General features: G+C 42.9%; 1 long non-coding RNA gene across 1 annotated transcript in view; it reads left to right on the top strand.

Moving 5' to 3' along the window:
- LOC135707680 (uncharacterized) overlaps window positions 1-12,717 on the top strand; it is a 48,044-nt gene extending 35,327 nt beyond the window's left edge. The window contains exon 3 of the long non-coding RNA XR_010518253.1: window positions 10,469-12,717. This is a non-coding gene — a long non-coding RNA (uncharacterized LOC135707680). The remainder of the gene's footprint in view (window positions 1-10,468) is intronic.
- The last annotated feature ends 7,294 nt before the right edge of the window (window positions 12,718-20,011 follow it).

Here is a 20,011-nt window from a genome sequence, read left to right as displayed (position 1 = left end):
GTCACTTGATATGATTTCAAAAGGTAACGAAATTTACCATACGGAACCATAATCCGCAATATCCGAAACCGGTTCTACGGTGGCCATATGGCTTAATGGTTTTCATTTTGAGAGCCGTTGGGCATACTTCGTCGAATAGATGAAATTTGATATGTCACTTGATATGGTTATCAAATTTGACCATACGAAACCATAATCAAGAATATCCGAAACTGGTTCTAAGGTGACCATATTATTCTATTTGTGTCGTTATGAGTAACATTGGTCATATTTCGTCGAGTAGACGTGATTGGATATGTCGCTTGATATGATTATTAATTTTTTTTTTTTGTTCATAACTTTATTTGTACAGCCTCAATCGAATGAACTTTACAGAGTCAAGTTATCATTTGCGTTATACATTATTAATGTCTTAAATCTAAAATTAAAGGCTTTGAACCAATTACTCTCGGGACCTCCCTTAGCTCAGTCGGTAAAGGCACAGCTACAAAGCAAGACCATGCTGGAGGTGGCTGGCTTCAATTCCCGGTCGGGTCTAGGAATTTTTCGGGTTGGAAAATTTCTCGACTTCCCTGGGCATATAAGTATGATTGGACTTGCCACACAATTATACCAATGCAAAAATGGTACAGGCATCGAAAGCTCTCAATTAATAACTGTGGAAGTGCATCTCAAACACTAAGTTGGGAGCACGCAATAAGCTAATATGCGATATGCAATAAGCTTGAAATGCGAAGAAGAAGAACCGATTACTCGCAGTCTTCTCGTACAAACTTATCACAAGGTTGATCAAACTTACAATCTAAGATTAACATTCTTCAATAAAACATACATGAGTTGCATAAACTCCAGATCGGGTGTAGCCAAAATATCCCGAACTGGAACATTAGGTTGTATACCTTGAGCCCGAAGGGAATCATATAGCTTAGATCTGTCTCTACGATGTTCAGCACAAGATCAAATAATGTGATCTGCGGCCTGGTAACCTTATCCACATTCACAAAGATTGCTGTCCCCCAGCCCAAAACGGAACAAGTATTAAACGCTTACTAAATAATTATTGGACACGAGGCGAGACATCACACGAATGAAGTCTCGACCCAACTCCAACCCTTTAAACTAAGGAATCTTCGACACCTTAGAGCTGGTTGAATATAGCCATCGACCCAAACTCCCTTTAATTCATTTATTTTGCCAGCTGGCGACCGACTTTTGACGATAAATGAAGAAAAACTCGTTGTAGGCGAATTTGTCGATCGTAAACATCGCCTTCCATAGCGGCCACCTGTACAAGCGAGTCCGCCTTCTCATTGCCTGGAATCGAGCAATGAGATGGGACCCATGCAAAGGTGATGACAAAAGATCTTAAAGATAAAGCACTTAGAAGCTCTCGTATTTTCATGAGAAAATACGAAGAGTGCTTTACCTGCCTCATGGAGCGAATAGCCTCTACAGAACTGATACTATCAGCAGGCTTGCCTAAACTCCTCGAACTCAGATTATGCCGTATCTGCTCATTCATCGTGAACTAGTTCATCCCTCACATAGAAAGAGCAATGATGTCAAATCCAAATTGCTCAAAAGAGCTCGAGCTCAGATTGATGCTCAAGCTGGACTTCCACAAACACACATCACGATGAGTGAAACCGTAAATATTGAGCTTCATTATGCATTCGGAGAGAGCACGCACGGCCTTTGATTGATGCACGGTTCTCACTTTCAATATTATGATACACAACAATACATTCAATGGACTATAGGACAATTTCCAGAGAACATAACATTTTGAGAAATTGATATTTTTTAAAATTTGAGTACCACTTTTTGGGTTTCTGAAACTCAGTCACAAAAATCTTTGATCGTTTTTTTCCGCTAAGTGCTTTATTAGTGGATAAAGGAAATTATATTTCTGACTAAGAATGTACGAGGGAAAAACTAGTAAAAGCACTAATTACTCCGTTTATGGATTATCCCTTGGTGATGTTTTCGTATTCTCCTGTTGCCTTTTAACATGTTCATTCATTCAATTCGCTACCCTCGCTGCACAAAAGGTGGCTCGAAAATCTTTCTGGACAACAATTGAAATAGGCGGAACAACCCAACGTACACACTAAGACTATTCACCGAAATCTGTGAAATTTTTCCGAAATCTCAACAGCTGAACGTTCGGTAAACAGTTAAGTGATTTTTCACAGATTTCCTATATTTTTTCACCGAATATCTGTGAAAAATTACAGGAAATCTGATGACAGTGTTGGAGAGCAGCAATGCTACATCGACATGTTTCGTCTAAAAACGATTCTCTGACTGTGTTGGGGAAGTAGCATATGCTTGTACAAAATTGGTGGATTTGTTAGTTATTTCAACGCTTTTGGACAATGCTTGACATTTACCACTTTTTCAATAGTTTCTTGTTCATGTAAACAGAAATATTATCAATTGAAATATTTCTGATCGATTTGTGATAAAATTATTGAAATTGGTTCAGAGGCAGCTGAGTTATTAACGTTCAAAATCTTTCATATTTAATTTCGTTACATGTTTCTTTTTCGGGTTTCACAAAGTGTACCCTCATATAGAAATAACAGATGTAGTTCTACGTCAAAATGAGTTAGTTAGCCTTCATCTATGTGATTCCAAATCTTCTATTTGTTGTTCCCTAGTTTGAAGTGGTTAAGACTAGGGTTCTAATGCATGGTCATTATCAATGTCATTCCTTAATTTTGTTGCTAAGGAATCAAATTTTGATTGACAAAGGGGAGTGCCTTTGGAGGGTGCTCTCACTATTCTATGGGTATAAAGGCAAGAATGACAATTGTATCAAAACCGAAGACTTCATCATTTCTCAAAAGTGATGAAGTAATTAAGGACACGGGATGTACTACAATAGATCATATTACTGGTCGCAGTGGTTTTATGTCCCGAACAGAGGATAAAAAAAAAGACTGAAAAACACTCCCGTGCCAACACATTATTTAATACATAACCAAGAGGGAGGGGCTTGGAGGGAGTACCACCCAACAGATGTGAGAACCACTCACTGGAATAATGTTAAAAAAAAATAATTTCAATCAGCCATATCAGCTCTGAGATAAAAATCATTCAAAATAAAAAGTTTGTTCCGGGTTTTTACGGGCTATTCACAGTTTAGGTTCCATTATATAATATTGATTGTTTGGTTCAACCTTCGAAGAAAAAAAATATGGATTTAAAATGGTAAAATATCAAATTTTTAAATCGTTTCCAACTTTTAAATTCAAGGTTTTCATCGTAATTGATCATGGCCCACTTTTTAATTTGCGTGGCAAACGTATTTTCCTCAAACTTCAACTCTGCACCGCATCGTAATTCAAATAGATTAAACCTCATTTATTTTTTTTTTTTTTGTTAATTACTTTATTTGTACAGGCTCATTCGAATAAACTTTACAGAGCCAAGTTATCATTTTCTTTATACATTATAAATGTCTTAAATCTAAAATTAAAGGATTGGAACCGATTACTCGCGGTCTTCTCGAGGTTAGTGGATGACAATTGTTTGGATCGGGAGAGGGAAAAGGAGATTTGGAATATGATTTATGATTCAAAAATTTCACTATTTCTAAAACATATACTTAATCCTATCGACGTTATATCAACTCTGTAATTATACAATTATTACAGAAACAAATCTACAAAAAAAAACACACACACACATACAAAACACAAACTAAACACAAGGTTAATCAAACTTACAATCGATGGTTAATATTCTTCAAGAAAACATATATGAGTTGCATAAACTCCAGATCGCGTCTAGCCAAAATATCCCGAACTGGAACATTAGGTTGTCTACCTCGAGCCCGAAGGGAATCGTACAACTCGGATCTGACTCCACGGTGCTCAGCACATGACCAAATAATGTGATCTGCGTCCTGGTAACCTTGTCCACATTCACAGAGATTGCTGTCTCCCAGCCCAACACGGAACAAGTGAGCGTTTAACGAGTAGTGATTGGACATGAGGCGAGACATCATACGAATGAAGTCTCGACCCACATCCAACCCCTTGAACCAAGGACTCTTCGACACCTTAGGGATGATCGAAAATAGCCATCGTCCCAAACTTCCTTCACTCCATTTATTTTGCCAGCTGGCGAGCGACTGTTGACGATAAATGAAGAAAAATTCGTCGTAGGCGATTTGTCGATCGTAAATATCGCCTTCCATAGCGCCCACCTTTGCAAGCGAGTCCGCCTTCTCATTGCCCGGAATCGAGCAATGAGATGGGACCCATGCAAAGGTGATGACAAACGATCTTAAAGATAAAGCACTTAGAAGCTCTCGTATTTTCATGAGAAAATACGAGGAGTGCTTTACCGGCCTCATGGAGCGAATAGCCTCGACAGAACTGAGACTATCCGTAAAAATAAAATAATGATCTGGTGCAAGTGAGGCGATCGTTTCTAGCGTATAATGTATTGCCGCCAGCTCCGCAACATATACGGAACAAGGAGCATGAAGCATTCGAGAGGCGCTATGAAATTCGTTATAAATACCAAAACCAGCGGACGCCTCTATTAGTGATCCATCTGTGAAGAACGATCTTGCGGAATCAACTTGGCCAAACTTTGCAGCTAAAATTGACGGAGCAATCATGGAACGATGATGCTCTGGGATTCCGTGAATCTCTTGCGTCATTGATAAATCAAAATGAACAGAACTGTCGAAGTCGGAGAAGCAAACACGATAGGGATTATGCTGCGAAGGGCTGAGATCCTGTGTTATGTACACGTAGTACAATGACATAAAACGAGTTTGAGGGTTTAGCTCAAGAAGCTTCTCAAAGTTTGCAATCACCAGTGGGTTCATAATTTCACAACGGGTGAGGAGCCTGAGGGATAATTCCGAAAATCGATCAGAGAGTGGCAACATGCCCGCTAACACTTCGAGACTCATCGTATGAGTCGAGTGCATGCATCCTAACGCGATACGAAGACAGCGATACTGGATCCGTTCCAGTTTGATGATGTGCGTTTTAGCCGCCGACTGGAAACAAAAACTACCGTACTCTAAAACCGATAAAATCGTTGTCCGGTACAACGTTAGAAGATCTTGCGGATGGGCTCCCCACCACGTTCCGGTAATTGTTCGGAGAAAATTGATCCTTTGTTGGCATTTCCGCTTCAGATACTCAATGTGGGATCTCCAGGTGCATTTTGAATCGAACCAGACCCCAAGATATTTGAAAGACATGGAATGAGTGATCGGCTTACCCAAAAGTTGAAGCTTCGGTTGTGCTGGGCTATGCTTCCTAGAAAAAACGACCAACTCAGTTTTCTCCGTGGAGAATTCGATACCTAGCTGGATAGCCCAAGTAGACAAATTGTCTAAGGTATCCTGTAAGGGTCCTTGCAGGTCGGCCTCTCTGGGTCCTGTCATAGACACTACTCCGTCATCTGCAAGTTGTCTCAACGTGCAGTTGTCCCTTAGACAATTGTCAATTTCTCTGACGTAGAAATTATACAGAAGGGGGCTTAAACATGAGCCCTGGGGGAGACCCATGTAGCTAAATCGTGAAGCTGTAGAGTTTCCATGAGAAAAGCTCATATGTTTCTCTGACAGCAAATTGTACAAAAAGTTATTAATTAATGGAGAAAGGCCACAAGCGTGGAGTTTGTCTGAAAGGACTTCAACCGATACTGAATCAAAAGCCCCCTTAATATCCAAGAAGACAGAAGCCATTTGCTCTTTATTAGCAAAAGCCAACTGAATTTCAGTGGAAAGCAACGCGAGACAGTCGTTCGTTCCCTTGCTTCTACGGAAACCAAATTGAGTATCTGAGAGTAGGTGGTTCAACTCAACCCATTTGTCCAGGCGAAAAAGGATCATTTTCTCCAACAATTTTCGAATACACGATAGCATCGCAATGGGACGATACGAGTTGTGATCTGACGCGGGTTTTCCAGGCTTTTTAATGGCTATAACTCTCACCCGCCTCCAATCATCCGGAACAATATTAAGCTCCAGGAACTGACCAAACAAGTTCAACATGCGCCTCTTAGCGACGTCTGGGAGGTTCTTCAACAAGTTGAACTTGATTCTATCAGCCCCCGGAGCCGAATTGCCACACGAAAGGAGCGCGAGTGAGAGCTCCAGCATTGAAAAAGGCTGGCTGATCTCGTCTACCGAATTCGTCGTTTCGCGAGGAATCATCTGTGCCGGCACAGAATCAGGACATACTTTTCGCGCGAACTTGAGAATCCAACTATCGGAGTACTCCTCGCTCTCGTTGTTTGAAGACCGGTTACGCATCCTTCGCGCCGCATTCCAAAGCGTATTCATCGACGTTTCGCGCGATAATCCGTCCACGAATTGCCGCCAGTATCCGCGTTTCTTGGCTTTGATGAGGCTCTTGAGTTCGCGTTCAAGAGCCGAGTACGCTTCGAAATGTACGGGTGTTCCACGTTTCCGGAAAAGCTTAAACGCGTCGGATTTTTTACGATAAACCTCAGTGCATTGCTGGTCCCACCAAGGGGAAGGAGGTTTCCTACGGAAAGACGTTCCTGGAACCGGCCGAGTTTGAGCTTGAAGCGCGCTGTCCAAGATCAGATTGGAGAGGAAGTTATATTCCTCCAACGGTGGAAGCCCTTCTACCGACGTTAGGGCATCTTCTATCACATTCTTGAACTTTGTTCAATCGATATTACGGGTAAGATCGTACGCGACGTTAACGGGTTCCGACGGATTGAACCCACTGGCAACTGAAACCTTGATCGGCAAGTGATCACTACCGTGGGGATCTTGGATCACATTCCACGTGCAATCCAACGATAATGAACTAGAGCAAAGTGTGAGGTCTAATCTACTTCCATTCGAGGATGGGCCAGCCAAACGTGTTACTTCTCCATTGTTAAGAATTGTCATATTAAAGTTGTCGCAGAGGTCATATATCAAAGTAGAATGGTTGTCATCATACAGTTCCCCCCAGCCTGTACCGTGGGAATTAAAATCTCCCATAATCAACCGTGGAGCAGGAAGTACCGAACAGATATCTGAAAGTTGTTTGCGATTAACAACGGCTCTAGGAGGAATATAAACAGAAGCAATACAAAGGCTCTTACCTTTAATAATAGCCTGACATGTAACAACTTCAATACCTGGAAATTGTGGAAGATTCACTCTATAGAAGGAATGGCATTTTTTGATCCCCAAAAGTACCCCTCCTCCACGCGAATCCTCACGATCCAGTCGAATAATGTTAAAATCATAAAAAGGAAGATCTATATCTGAAGAGAGCCAAGTTTCACAAACAGCAAATGCATCACAATCATTATTGTGAACTAAAAACTTAAAAGAATCTAATTTAGGAATGAGACTTCGACAATTCCACTGTAGAACAGTGATCAAATCCCCGACCTCGTTTGGAAAATTATCCATCGAAGGAAATGATTGCTGCAATGAGGGGCCACTTCAATGTCAATTGCTTCAAGAGGGTCTTCACAGAAGGAAGCATTGCCAGAACAATGCTTTTGAGAGGATCAGAAATATTGAGGTACTTGAGAATATCGTCCACAATTTTATCAAATGAGAACAACCCGGATGAAGAAGGGGCTTCTGTTCTTAAAAATGGGCCATCAGGGGTTTTTGATGTCCCCGGGAGAGATGGAAAATTCTGGTTATAATCAGTTCTGCGGAAACCAGGAGGAGTTGAAACTTCCTTTTTTCCATCACTCCTTGATTTGGGCAAGCTGATTTGGGGTTCCTTATCTGCAACTTTCCGCGAACGGATGCGTTTTCGTTTCCGTGCAGAACCTTCCGGAAAACTGAAAGAAACTCCCTCCTCAGCCAAGTCAGAGTCAGACTCGTCATCAGACAAAACAGCAAAGGGATTTTTGTCGTTGGTTGATGGTGGGGCTGTTTTTAGCATTGCTGCAAAAGACTGCCTGGAACGCTCCTTAAGAGAGCGTTCTAGTTTCTCCCCGCGTTGTTTGTACGCCGGGCACGATGAGAGACCATGAGGAGTTCCCTTACAGTACACGCATTTTGGTGCAGTGACTGTGCAGGCGCCATCCTCGTGCTTCTCCCCGCATTTGGAACAGCGTGCCTTGCTGCCACAGTGAGAGGCCGTATGTCCCAACTGTTTGCAATTTTGGCAGTTCATGACCCGAGGAACAAACAAACGCACAGGTAGCCGAAGTTTTCCCAACTCGATGTAGTGAGGAAGGGCTGAACCAGAAAAGGTCACCCGAAACGAGTCTGTGGGGGTAAAGCTCTTTTTACCCTCGCTGAAAGATACTGAGTTCAGCTTCTGGACTTCCAGTATCTCAACCGTGGGAAGCAAGGGGTTCTTGAAACGGCCAACCGCTTGCTTCGCCAAGATCTCGGGGGTCAGACTCGCTTCGGTGACCACACCTTCGATCTCCACATTACGAGCTGGGATGTACACTCTATACTCGAGTGTAAAGAGCTGGGAGGCAGCAATCTCGTTAGCTTGTTTCAGGTTAGAGACGACAACGCGAAGTTTATTGTACCTCACCTTCGAGATTTCGGTCACGGCCGAGAACCGCTTCGTCAGATCATTAGTAATTTGCATTACATTCAAAGGTTTCTTTTTGGGCTGAAAGTAAACAACCCATGGGCCAGTCGAGTCTTCTGGGTAGGCTCGCGATCGGGGGTTTATCTGTCCCTGTCCATTACCAGACTGAGATGACGAAGCAGGGATGGCATCATCTGATTTCTGGGATGACAGACGTTTTCGACCCTTCTTGCTATCGCGTGGCAAAGTGGTGTCGTCTTCCGACAAAACGTCCATTTCGTCTTCTGACAAAATGTCCATTTTGCCGTACTAGTGGGAGCGAAAAACGCTCTACCACTGAAACGATAATCACTCGGACACAATACACAAAAAAAAAACTACAAACACAGAAACACAAACTTAAAATTAACTGTGGGCGAAAGAAAGAAACAAGAACAAAAACTTATCTGATAATCCTATACTACTACCACCGAGCGTTTACACAGCAGCAGCGGAGCGACGCGCAGCTTTGATGATCTTCGATCCGCGTGTGCGGGCGGTCTTCGTTGGTGTGTGCTTGTATGAAGCTCGGCACTCAGCTGAACACACGAGATGGATGAGCGGTTTGAATGTGGAGGCAGATGCTGACACTCGATGACGATGATCCGTGTGCACAGGTATGCGTGACCACGCACCGATGGTGCGCAAAATGGTTGGCGAATTGGCAATCGCAAAAACAATTTTCCTTCCGATGATGCCAAAAACACACTTTCTTCTCAGAAAAAAACTCACTTTTTGATAAATCTATCGGGAATTATGCCAGGAATCACTAAGCGAGAAAAAAACTGATTATTTACGTCAGATAATAGCGAGAAAACTTCCAAATTAACGGAGCGCGAAACAAGTCGACCGTTCTTCTTGCTAGGACGCAGTGCCTCATTTATTTGTTCAATAAGGCCTTGTACCGCATGATGGGCATGTGTTTTCTTCCGAAAAAAAAAAAATACACCATCATATTTCAGCCTCCAGTGTTAATCCCCACAACAAATTTCTCAAAAAATAGTATAACCCCTTCGTTTCCTTCCACTCGCCCCCCAAGAGCCAACATCGAGCATAAACAGAGCCCATCTGAGAAAATCCTCACCTTTTGATGGCTATATCGTCCCACGAGTATGGTTTTTGATTACGCTGACGATGCGCATGCGTTTCAATGCATTAGGCCTAATTTGGAATCCGTAGGCTGAGTTTGGGGCCTAAAAGCCATGTTAGATTTTTAACAATATCTCAACAATTTGTTTCTCTCGAGCAGATCTTACAGTACGTACGGGAAGGTAAATACATTTACCTTAAAATAAAGGCAAAGGGCGGGTTGTGCTTAGCACGCCCAAAATTGGATGTACTCAATGTGATCTTTAAAAGTTAATGTTTGTTGAAGTACTAGTTCAAGACGTTTCACTTGATTTGACCAGGAAATTGGAACTCTGTTCATAGTGACAATGTGACTACTACTAGTTTTTCAAAAACGAAGCTCTAGACTTATGTGGAGATTGTATAAGTTAAGTTTTCGAAGAAATATTCCATTTTTGAAAATAAGCAGAGACAATATCTAAACTTATCTGCAGTCTGCTGCAAATAACACGAAGACTTCTTCCTTTAGTGGAAATGCCTGCAACTCTGAGGCAAATCAGGGAGGTCCGAAGTGAAATGTTTTACAATATCGACCCAAGAATGCTACCCTGAGGAACACAAGCTCTAACAGATAGTCAGTCAGAGTAGAGTTCCTTAAGTTACATAATTTTGAAATAATATAGAGTGGAAAATTAAACTTTTTCAATATGGAAATCAAACTTTCATGCCAAACACTGTAGAATGCTTTTCCTATGTTTATAAAAGCAATGTCCAGATTATTTTGAACAAATAGACGTAAAATACTTATGATAAATGTTACTAATAGATTATTCTTTTCTTTTTAGGGAAAATAATGGAGCCCACCAAGGAACGATTAATCTATGCATGGGGTGGCAATATTGGCAATCATGGCAACAAATACGAAGAAGATTTAGCGTTGGTGCTGTTTGAGCGAGCATCTTTCGGGAAGTCAGCATTCAAACTTGCTTCAGAAATGAAGGACGCTGGAAAATTTGACGACGTAGTCATAATTTTCGAAGAACAGGAGGAAATCTGGTTAATCCAAACCAAACACAAAGGCAGCTCAGGTGATACAAAACCATTATCGTTCGACAATTTTTTTCCGAAGATGTTCAAGGAGAATAAAGATTTTGCTCTTGTGCAGTACATACAGTCATATTTAGATGTCATTCAAAAAGATAAATTCAAGAAGTATAAGCAACGATTTTTTATCTTAACCAATAGATCATTAGACGTTAGCGATGAACAGCTTAAGAAGTTGGTGAACATCGAGATCTGTGAACAAAGTGAAGTGAACCCAATAATGAAGTTAGCTAAATCCGACAATTGCTACATAAGATTCAGACCAAAAGAGGATAACATTGAAGAATTACTGAATTTGCTGAACACCGAAATAACTGCCATTAGGGATGCAATCATTGAACTCTTCAAAAGTGGAAAAGCTTCGGACTTACTGACGAAGTACAAAACACCAATGCAGAAGATCCTGACAGTTTTAGCTAAAAATCCAAATAATGATAACTCAAACAGCCAGGTCGATACCACCCATCAATGGTTGTACAATGAGCTATTAAATAAGATTGATAGAGAAGCAACGGTAAACATAATAAAAAATAAAGCGTATCAAGATCTGATGAAAGGTAAATCTAGGGACACACAACTACCTCCATATATAAATGAAGAACGCGTGAACAAGTTCTTTCAGCATCTAACTTTCTGTATAGACCAACCAAGTGATCTAATGACAACCGTCAAGGATCATCTTCGCTCATGGATGAGAACTTGGATTCCACCGGACGATCTTGGCAAAGCACAATTAGAGCTGCCTTTCTTTAAATTTTATCAATGTTTTAAAGATTGGATCAATCTTAGTAGTAACAAGCATACACAAAAGATTTACTTAACTGAAGCCGAGGGACGTAAGTGTGTCAAAGACATAACGGAAGAATTGAGTCATAATTTATCACAACGTGAAAGCTCGTACATAGAAAGAAAATTAATTGATAACAGTCATATTGTTAGCGACCATGATTTCATCAAACGATTAATATACGACCAAGAAGAGAGCCAATTTTCTCTCTTAATCGGAGAGCCTGGTATTGGAAAAACAACTATCCTCCAATACATTGCCTTCGAAGTTCAAAAGAAATCCGATATTGATGTGTTCTTGATATATTTGAATAGCTTACAGGAAATGCTCAAAACGGGCTGTGAAAACTTAGAAACAGTTTACACAATTCTTAAACCGACTCTTTCAAAAACAAGCATGACAATATTGAAAAACAATCTAGAAAGCAACGCAAATCGGTCTATAATCATGTTTGATGGGTTCGATGAGATCACTTTTCATGACGAGGCAATCGCCATGTTTAAGCAAATATTGTCAAAGAAGAATATTCGAGTAATTGTAAGTGGAAGATATCATGTCAAAGGTATTCTTGAAACAGCTTTTGGAGCAGGGGCAATCAGATTGATTCCATTTGAAAAAGATGAACAAATGATGTTATTGAAAAATTCATGGAAAACTTCCGATGATTCAGAGGAATTTAAAAATTATTCAACTAAATTGTTCGAAAATTTCTGCTCGGATATAACAAGCTATGAGTTTAAATTCTTTGGGATTTCCCTTATGATTCGATTGTTGGCGGAAGCATATTCTGATGATTTCCAACAATATGTAAATACTGTTCCAGATCAACGCGTACAAAATATTTTCCCGACAGAAAAATTTAATGTTGTCTCATTGTTTAAAAAGATTGTGCAGTTTTCGTTTCAAATCAAATGCAAGAAAAATAGATCCCAAGATGCTTACCGAAATATTGACATGCAAAGTGATGAAGAAGAGAACCGTCAGTTAAAATACTTTATTTTTGAGCATCAAATAGCTGCCTGGAATCAGATTTTAAGGTATAACCATGAAGAAGTAATCACATCGGGTGAACACGAAACAATTTACAATGACCTTCAAAATCGAATCAAAAACGGAAAAGAGAACTCTCCTCTATTTAATATTTCCTATGGCAATCTTAGGTTCATACACTTATCATATGCCGAATTTTTTGCTGCAATGTATATATATCCAGAACAACATGTGAAAAGGGCATACAAGCTTTTTGTAAACAAACCTTCTTATGCCCTTTTCTCGCCACCCATATGACACCAACGCAAACCTTTAACATCACCGGGTAGGGGACACTTTCCCCTTCCCGATGATATTGCTGGTTTGCGTGGGCGACCCTCGGTTGCTGAGAAAAAGGCCTACAAAGGTTTGTTTACAAAAAGCTTGTATGCCCTTTTCACATGTTGTTCTGGATATGATTATATCAAAAAATGCAAAGCAATTTTGTACGAAACACTTGTTGATCATGAAACAGTTCGAAGATTTTTTTTTAATCTTACTGAAGAACAGTATTCAGAACAATCAGAGCAAATGATTGTTCTGAGCGATATTTGTAAAGATAAATCTAAGGTTGCATTCTGGGCATGTGAATCAAGTTCAGTAAAAGTAGTAAAGGAACTACTACAAAAGATTGATTTCAAAACTAGAAAACACGAAAAATATGGATCGTTATTACACACTGCGACGTATGCTGGTAATTCTGAGCTGGTTTTATTTCTACTTGATTATGGCATAGATGCTAATCTGATCGCCAACTTTGAGATATTTCAAGGTTATGATAAACACCTCAATACAAGTCCTCTGCACATTGCAAGTGAATATGGACATCTAGAAATTACTAATCTTTTCCTCGATGGATCTGCAAATGTGGATCATCAGGATGAAGAAAAAAGAAAACCTCTCCACTATGCAAGTAAAAATGGTCATCTTGAAATTGCAAAAATACTCATCGAAAGATCAGCCAACATGGATCATCAGGATAAAAAGAATAGAACAACTCTCCATTATGCAAGTAAAAATGGGCATCTTGAAATTGTTAAACTTCTCCTGGATAGATCTGCAACTGTGGATCTTCAGGATGAAAATAATAGAACATCTCTCCTCTATGCAAGTAAAAATGGACATTTAGAAATTGCTAAACTTCTCCTCTATAGATCTGCCAACGTAGATCATCAGGATGAAAAAAATAAAACACCTCTCCACTATGCAAGTAAAAATGGACATTTAGAAATTGCTGAACTTCTCCTCGATAGATTTGCAAATGTGGATCTTCAGGATGAAAAAAATAGAACACCTCTCCACTATGCAAGTAAAAATGGACATTTAGAAATTGCTAAACTTCTCCTCTATAGATCTGCAAATGTGGATCTTCAGGATGAAAATAATAGAACGCCTCTCCACTATGCAAGTGAAAATGGGCATTTAGAATTGGCTGAACTTCTCCTCGATAGATCTGCAAATGTTAATCTTCAGGATGAAAATAATAGAACACCTCTCCACTATGCAAGTGAAAATGGGCATTTAAAAATTGGTAAACTTCTCCTCGATAGATCTGCAAATGTGGATCATCAGGATGAAAATAATAGAACCCCTCTCCACCATGCAAGTGAAAACGGGCATTTAAAAATTGCTAAACTTTTCCTCTATAGATCTGCAAATGTGGATCTTCAGGATCACAGGATCACGGACATCCCTCCTCTAGGAGACGGTTGCGTGTTCTTTCTGTTTGCAGATGACACCGCGATAGCTGTCAAGGGTAGGATGCCTCGTGAAATTACGAACAAGCTCCAACGATGCCTTGACACCTTTACTGATTATGCCACCACGTGGAAAATCAAAATCAACGCCTCGAAAACCCAAGCGATCATGTTCCTTCACAGACAATCATTAAAACTTAAACCGTCTCCCTCCTGTACCGTAATAATGGATGGTACAAGGGTCGAGTGGTCCACTGATGTTACTTATCTCGGGATGTTGTTCGATGAGAAGCTCCTGTTCCGCTCGCACATAGAGAAAACCCTAGTTAAGTGCTCCGCCTTGGTTAGGTGTTTGTATCCGCTCATTTGCCGCAGATCCCGCCTCTCAAGGCAAAACAAACTGGCTGTTTACAAACAGATCATAGCCCCCGCGATCTTCTATGCCGCCCCGGTGTGGGAATCGTGCGCTCAGACCCACAGGAACAAAATCCAGGTTGCACAGAATAGAGTGTTGAGGATGATCCTAGATCGTCCATTCGACACAAGAATAGCAGACCTCCATCAAGAGGCAGAAATTCCCAAAGTAGATTCCAAAATTGATGATATGACAACCAAATTTATTCAAAAATGCAATCTTTCTGAACATGCTTTAATAAGCAATTTGTACATAGTAGGTTAAGTGTATATAGTAGAGTAGGTTAGTTTTAAGCTGTAAATAGTAGTATTAAGTAGTTTCTCTTCAAATTCTAAAAACAAAACAAACCAATCCCACCAAGGTGGTCGACCGTGTACTAAGTCTAGGACTAATTCTGTATAACAAATTTTGAATTTTGCCCATACCTAAAGATGAAGAAAGCAATTAAATCACTTAGTAAAAAAAATTTATATGGTAATCGTCCAAGTTAAACTGAAATAAAGATCATTTAAACTAAACTAAAAGCAACAGCCATCACATTCGCTGCCAGACTGTTGAGCAGTTCAGTCGATTTGAATTCTCTCTAGTTTCGTTCGTTCGTTCGCAAGTCGAATTAGCTCCGCGTTGTATAGTGACGCTCTCGCTGACCCAGCCATGGGTAAGAAATCGCGCGGTAACGCGAGTGCCGGTTTACCGGGAAAACAGACTCTCCCAGGAGACGGCGCGACCACCGAGCCAGCCCAGAAGAAGCAGAAGAAAACCCCATTGCCCGTCCCGACAGGCGTTGCGGACCCGCAGCCGGGGCCTCCCGGAACTAAACGACCCAGACCTGAAGACATCAGCGCCACCGCATCGGCAGCAAAAAAGCTGCTGAGCAACAATCCGTTCTCCGCCCTGCAGAACGGAGCCCAGCCGCAGTCGGACCCTGAGACGGTGCCTAAAAAAGTTAAGTTGCCACCCTTCTATGTGAAGGGCTTCCCTCCCGGGCTATGGGAGCAGCTGGATTTCTACATTAAGCAGGGCCTTCGCTGCACCATTCAACGGTGCACGGAAGGCTACAAACTGATGGTATCGGCCGAAAATCACTACAACGCAGTCCAGGCCCTCTTGGACAGGATGAAGCTGGAGTACTTCTCCCACGACGTCGAGGCCACCAAGCCGCTGAAAGTGGTGCTGCGCGGGCTCCACGACATGGACACCACCACCTTAATGGACGAGATTAAGGCGAACGGCCTCAAGCCGGTCGAAATCCACAAGATGACCCGCAGCAAGGCCATCAAGTATCGTGACCAGCTCTACTTGGTCCATCTGCAGAAGAACTCCACAACCGTGAAGGATCTCCATACGACACGCACACTGTTCCACATCGTAGTGAAGTGGGAGCGGTATAAGCCAACCCACCGTGGCGTCACTCAGTGCTCGAACTGCCTATTGTTCGGGCACGGCACCAGGAACTGCCGCATGGCCAGCCGCTGCATCAAATGCGGCAAAAACCACAAGATCGACGACTGCGACAGCATCGAGGAAGCCGCTCCCACATGCGTCAACTGCGGTGCTGCCCACAAGGCCACGAGTAAGGCCTGTCCGAAGCGGGCCGAATACGCCGAGATCCGGAAGAAGGCCTCGTCCAACAACCAGCCCGGTCGCAAGAAGGTCCCGGAAAACAACGCGCAGAACTTTCCTCCGTTATCACCGGTCCAACCACGGCCAAATCCAGTGTTGGCGCCGCTCCCGCTCAACCAACAGTTGGCTGCTGCCCAGTCGGCTGCCGCTGCAGTACCCAGTCAAGCCTCCGGCCCATCGACGGATCCCCCTGCTCCGGGATTGGCCGGTACAACCGGTGAAGCTACAGACGATTCTCCGCTGTCAACGGATGAGATCGTCACACTGTTGGCCCAGGCCATCATCATCAAGCGCACCTGCGCAACAAGAACGCAACAGCTCCAAGCTATCATCTCCTTCGTCGTTAATTATGGACCGTGAACCCATAAAGTTCGCCAACTGGAACGCTCGCTCCGTAGGGGCGAAAAACATTGAGCTTGCAGACTTCCTCCGCAAGCACGACATCGACGTGGGCCTTCTCACCGAGACTCACCTCAAGACCGGTGACAGCTTCTGGCTGCCCGACCACAGCATTGTCCGGCTTGATCGCACCAGCTCCAGGGGGGGCGGTGTCGCGGTCATCATCAAGAAAGGCATCAAGTACTGCACCCTACCCCACTACCGCACTTCCATCATCGAGGCCGTCGGCGTTGAGGTGGAAACATCGACCGGAAACGTCCGGTTCATCGTTGTCTACTGCCCCCGGCAATGTACCGTTAGCAATGGTACAGCACAGCAGTTCAAGAACGACCTTGCCATCATAACCCACACCAATGCCCGCTTTGTAATCGGAGGGGACCTGAACGCCCGGCACGAGGCCTGGCGGAACTACCAGCAGAACCAGAACGGCCGCCTGCTATTCGACCATTCCCAGCATGGTCTCTATTCCGTCTGGTTTCCGGACGAACCAACCTTCACATCACCGACGGGCAACCCATCGACGCTGGACCTGTTCTTGGCAAACACCAGATTAGCCAAGCCGGTTGCCGTCAACGACCTGAGTTCGGACCACCAACCGGTGCTGACCGAGCTGGGCTACAACGTGGCCCCTGCACCGTGCCAGCGGAAGGACTACCATCGAGTCAACTGGGTCCAGTTTCGACGCGTGGTCGACCGCCACATCGACGACAACCCACCGCTCGATACAGTGGAGGACATCGACCGGGCCCTGGAGGGTCTCCATCAAGCCATATCCGTGGCTGACGAAGAGTGCGTTCGACGAGTTCCTGTGAGGGGTAAGTTTCAAGCAATTGATTCCCACACCAAACTCTTGATTCGGCTCAGAAATGTTCGTAGACGCCAGTTTCAGCGGACTGGGGATCTGCAGCGTAAATACGAAATGGTCGATCTGAATCGGCAGATCGCTTCCAGAATGGTCTCAATCCGGAACGAGAGTTTCGGGCGGCTCGTTCAGAACCTGGACGACCGTTCCAGACCATTCTGGAAGGTTGCCAAGGTGCTGAAGTCTCACCCCAAGCCCATTCCACCACTTAGAGTCAATGACGAACGGCTTATCACCAACGAAGAGAAAGCCAATGCGATTGGGGAGCACATTGCCCAGTCGCATTTGCTTGGCTCCAAAATCCCAAGTCCACTCGAGAACCAGGTTGCGCAGTGCGTCCAGACGTTAGATGCCTCCCCTTGTGCCGTCCCTCCAGAAGAACGGATTACAGAGGAACAAATTTGCTCAGCGCTGAAATATAGTAAAAACATGAAGGCTCCCGGGTTTGACGGAATATTCAACCTAGAGTTGAAAAATCTCAGCGCGAGGGTGCACTCGCTGCTGGCTGCCATCCTCAACAGATGCTTGGAGCTGCACTACTTTCCAAGCATCTGGAAGGTGGCAAAAATCATCCCGATCCGCAAACCTGGGAAAGACCCTTCACTACCGTCAAGCTACAGACCGATTAGCCTGCTCTCAGCGCTGAGCAAGCTGTTCGAAAAATTGATCCTCAGCCGACTAAACAAGTTTGTGGAGGAACATGACATTCTTCTTCCGGAACAGTTCGGGTTCCGCAAGGGGCATTCCACCAATCATCAGCTAGTGCGGGTGATGAATAACATCCGAAGTAACAAAGCTGTATCCAAGTCCACAGCCATGGCCTTGTTAGACGTCGAAAAGGCGTTTGACAATGTCTGGCACGACGGACTTATATACAAGCTTTGTAACTCTAACTTTCCACCATACCTTGTGAAAATCACCCGTAACTATCTCCAGCAAAGGTCGTTCAGGGTGTCGTTGAATAGTTCCCTTTCGGGACAATTTCCGATCCCAGCAGGTGTTCCGCAAGGGAGTCTGCTGGGACCACTGCTTTACAGCATCTACACGTCGGACATCCCTCCTCTAGGAGACGGTTGCGTGTTCTTTCTGTTTGCAGATGACACCGCGATAGCTGTCAAGGGTAGGATGCCTCGTGAAATTACGAACAAGCTCCAACGATGCCTTGACACCTTTACTGATTATGCCACCACGTGGAAAATCAAAATCAACGCCTCGAAAACCCAAGCGATCATGTTCCTTCACAGACAATCATTAAAACTTAAACCGTCTCCCTCCTGTACCGTAATAATGGATGGTACAAGGGTCGAGTGGTCCACTGATGTTACTTATCTCGGGATGTTGTTCGATGAGAAGCTCCTGTTCCGCTCGCACATAGAGAAAACCCTAGTTAAGTGCTCCGCCTTGGTTAGGTGTTTGTATCCGCTCATTTGCCGCAGATCCCGCCTCTCAAGGCAAAACAAACTGGCTGTTTACAAACAGATCATAGCCCCCGCGATCTTCTATGCCGCCCCGGTGTGGGAATCGTGCGCTCAGACCCACAGGAACAAAATCCAGGTTGCACAGAATAGAGTGTTGAGGATGATCCTAGATCGTCCATTCGACACAAGAATAGCAGACCTCCATCAAGAGGCAGAAATTCCCAAAGTAGATTCCAAAATTGATGATATGACAACTAAATTTATTCAAAAATGCAATCTTTCTGAACATGCTTTAATAAGCAATTTGTACATAGTAGGTTAAGTGTATATAGTAGAGTAGGTTAGTTGTAAGCTGTAAATAGTAGTATTAAGTAGTTTCTCTTGAAATTCTAAAAACAAAACAAACCAATCCCACCAAGGTGGTCGACCGTGTACTAAGTCTAGGACTAATTCTGTAAAACAAATTTTGAATTTTGCCCATACCTAAAGATGAAGAAAGCAATTAAATCACTTAGTAAAAATTTATATGGTAATCGTCCAAGTTAAACTAAAATAAAGATCATTTAAACTAAGCAACAGCCATTCGATTGACAGATTTTGCAGCGAGCAGACCACCTAAGGAAAATCAGTTTACCAACTACCAGTGAAGCGAGCCGAGAAGAGTCAGCACCGGCGTGGCGGACCAAGCCGTATCGCCACCATGTTGGGTTACGACACTCATTTTTATTAACTGAGCTTAGATTTCATCGTATTTCTCCAACAGTTCCATCGTTGGAAACATTGTTAATCATTGAATAATTGGGTAATTCCAAAGTAATTTCTAAAATTATTCAAGTGATCGTAGTAATTTCGGTAATCGAGAATTAAGATCGAGGACAAACCAGTAACGATCAAAATATCATAACAAATTGACACCAATCTACAGGAGGTTGATTAAATAAACATATGTGTGTGTGTTTGTACTTCTATAACAATCAGAAAAGACTTCGTTTGTTCAGAAAGAAAATCCTTAAATTATAGTATAGCTCAAGAAACTGGGAAATGCCAAACCGGG

Source organism: Ochlerotatus camptorhynchus, unplaced genomic scaffold, assembly GCF_037179485.1.
Source record: "Ochlerotatus camptorhynchus isolate MF236.1 unplaced genomic scaffold, CSIRO-AGI_Acam_v1.1 ptg000316l, whole genome shotgun sequence".
Classification (NCBI taxonomy): Eukaryota; Metazoa; Arthropoda; class Insecta; order Diptera; family Culicidae; genus Ochlerotatus; species Ochlerotatus camptorhynchus.
The sequence above is the reverse complement of the archived record's forward strand: the minus strand, read 5'-3'. Positions and strand labels throughout refer to the sequence as shown.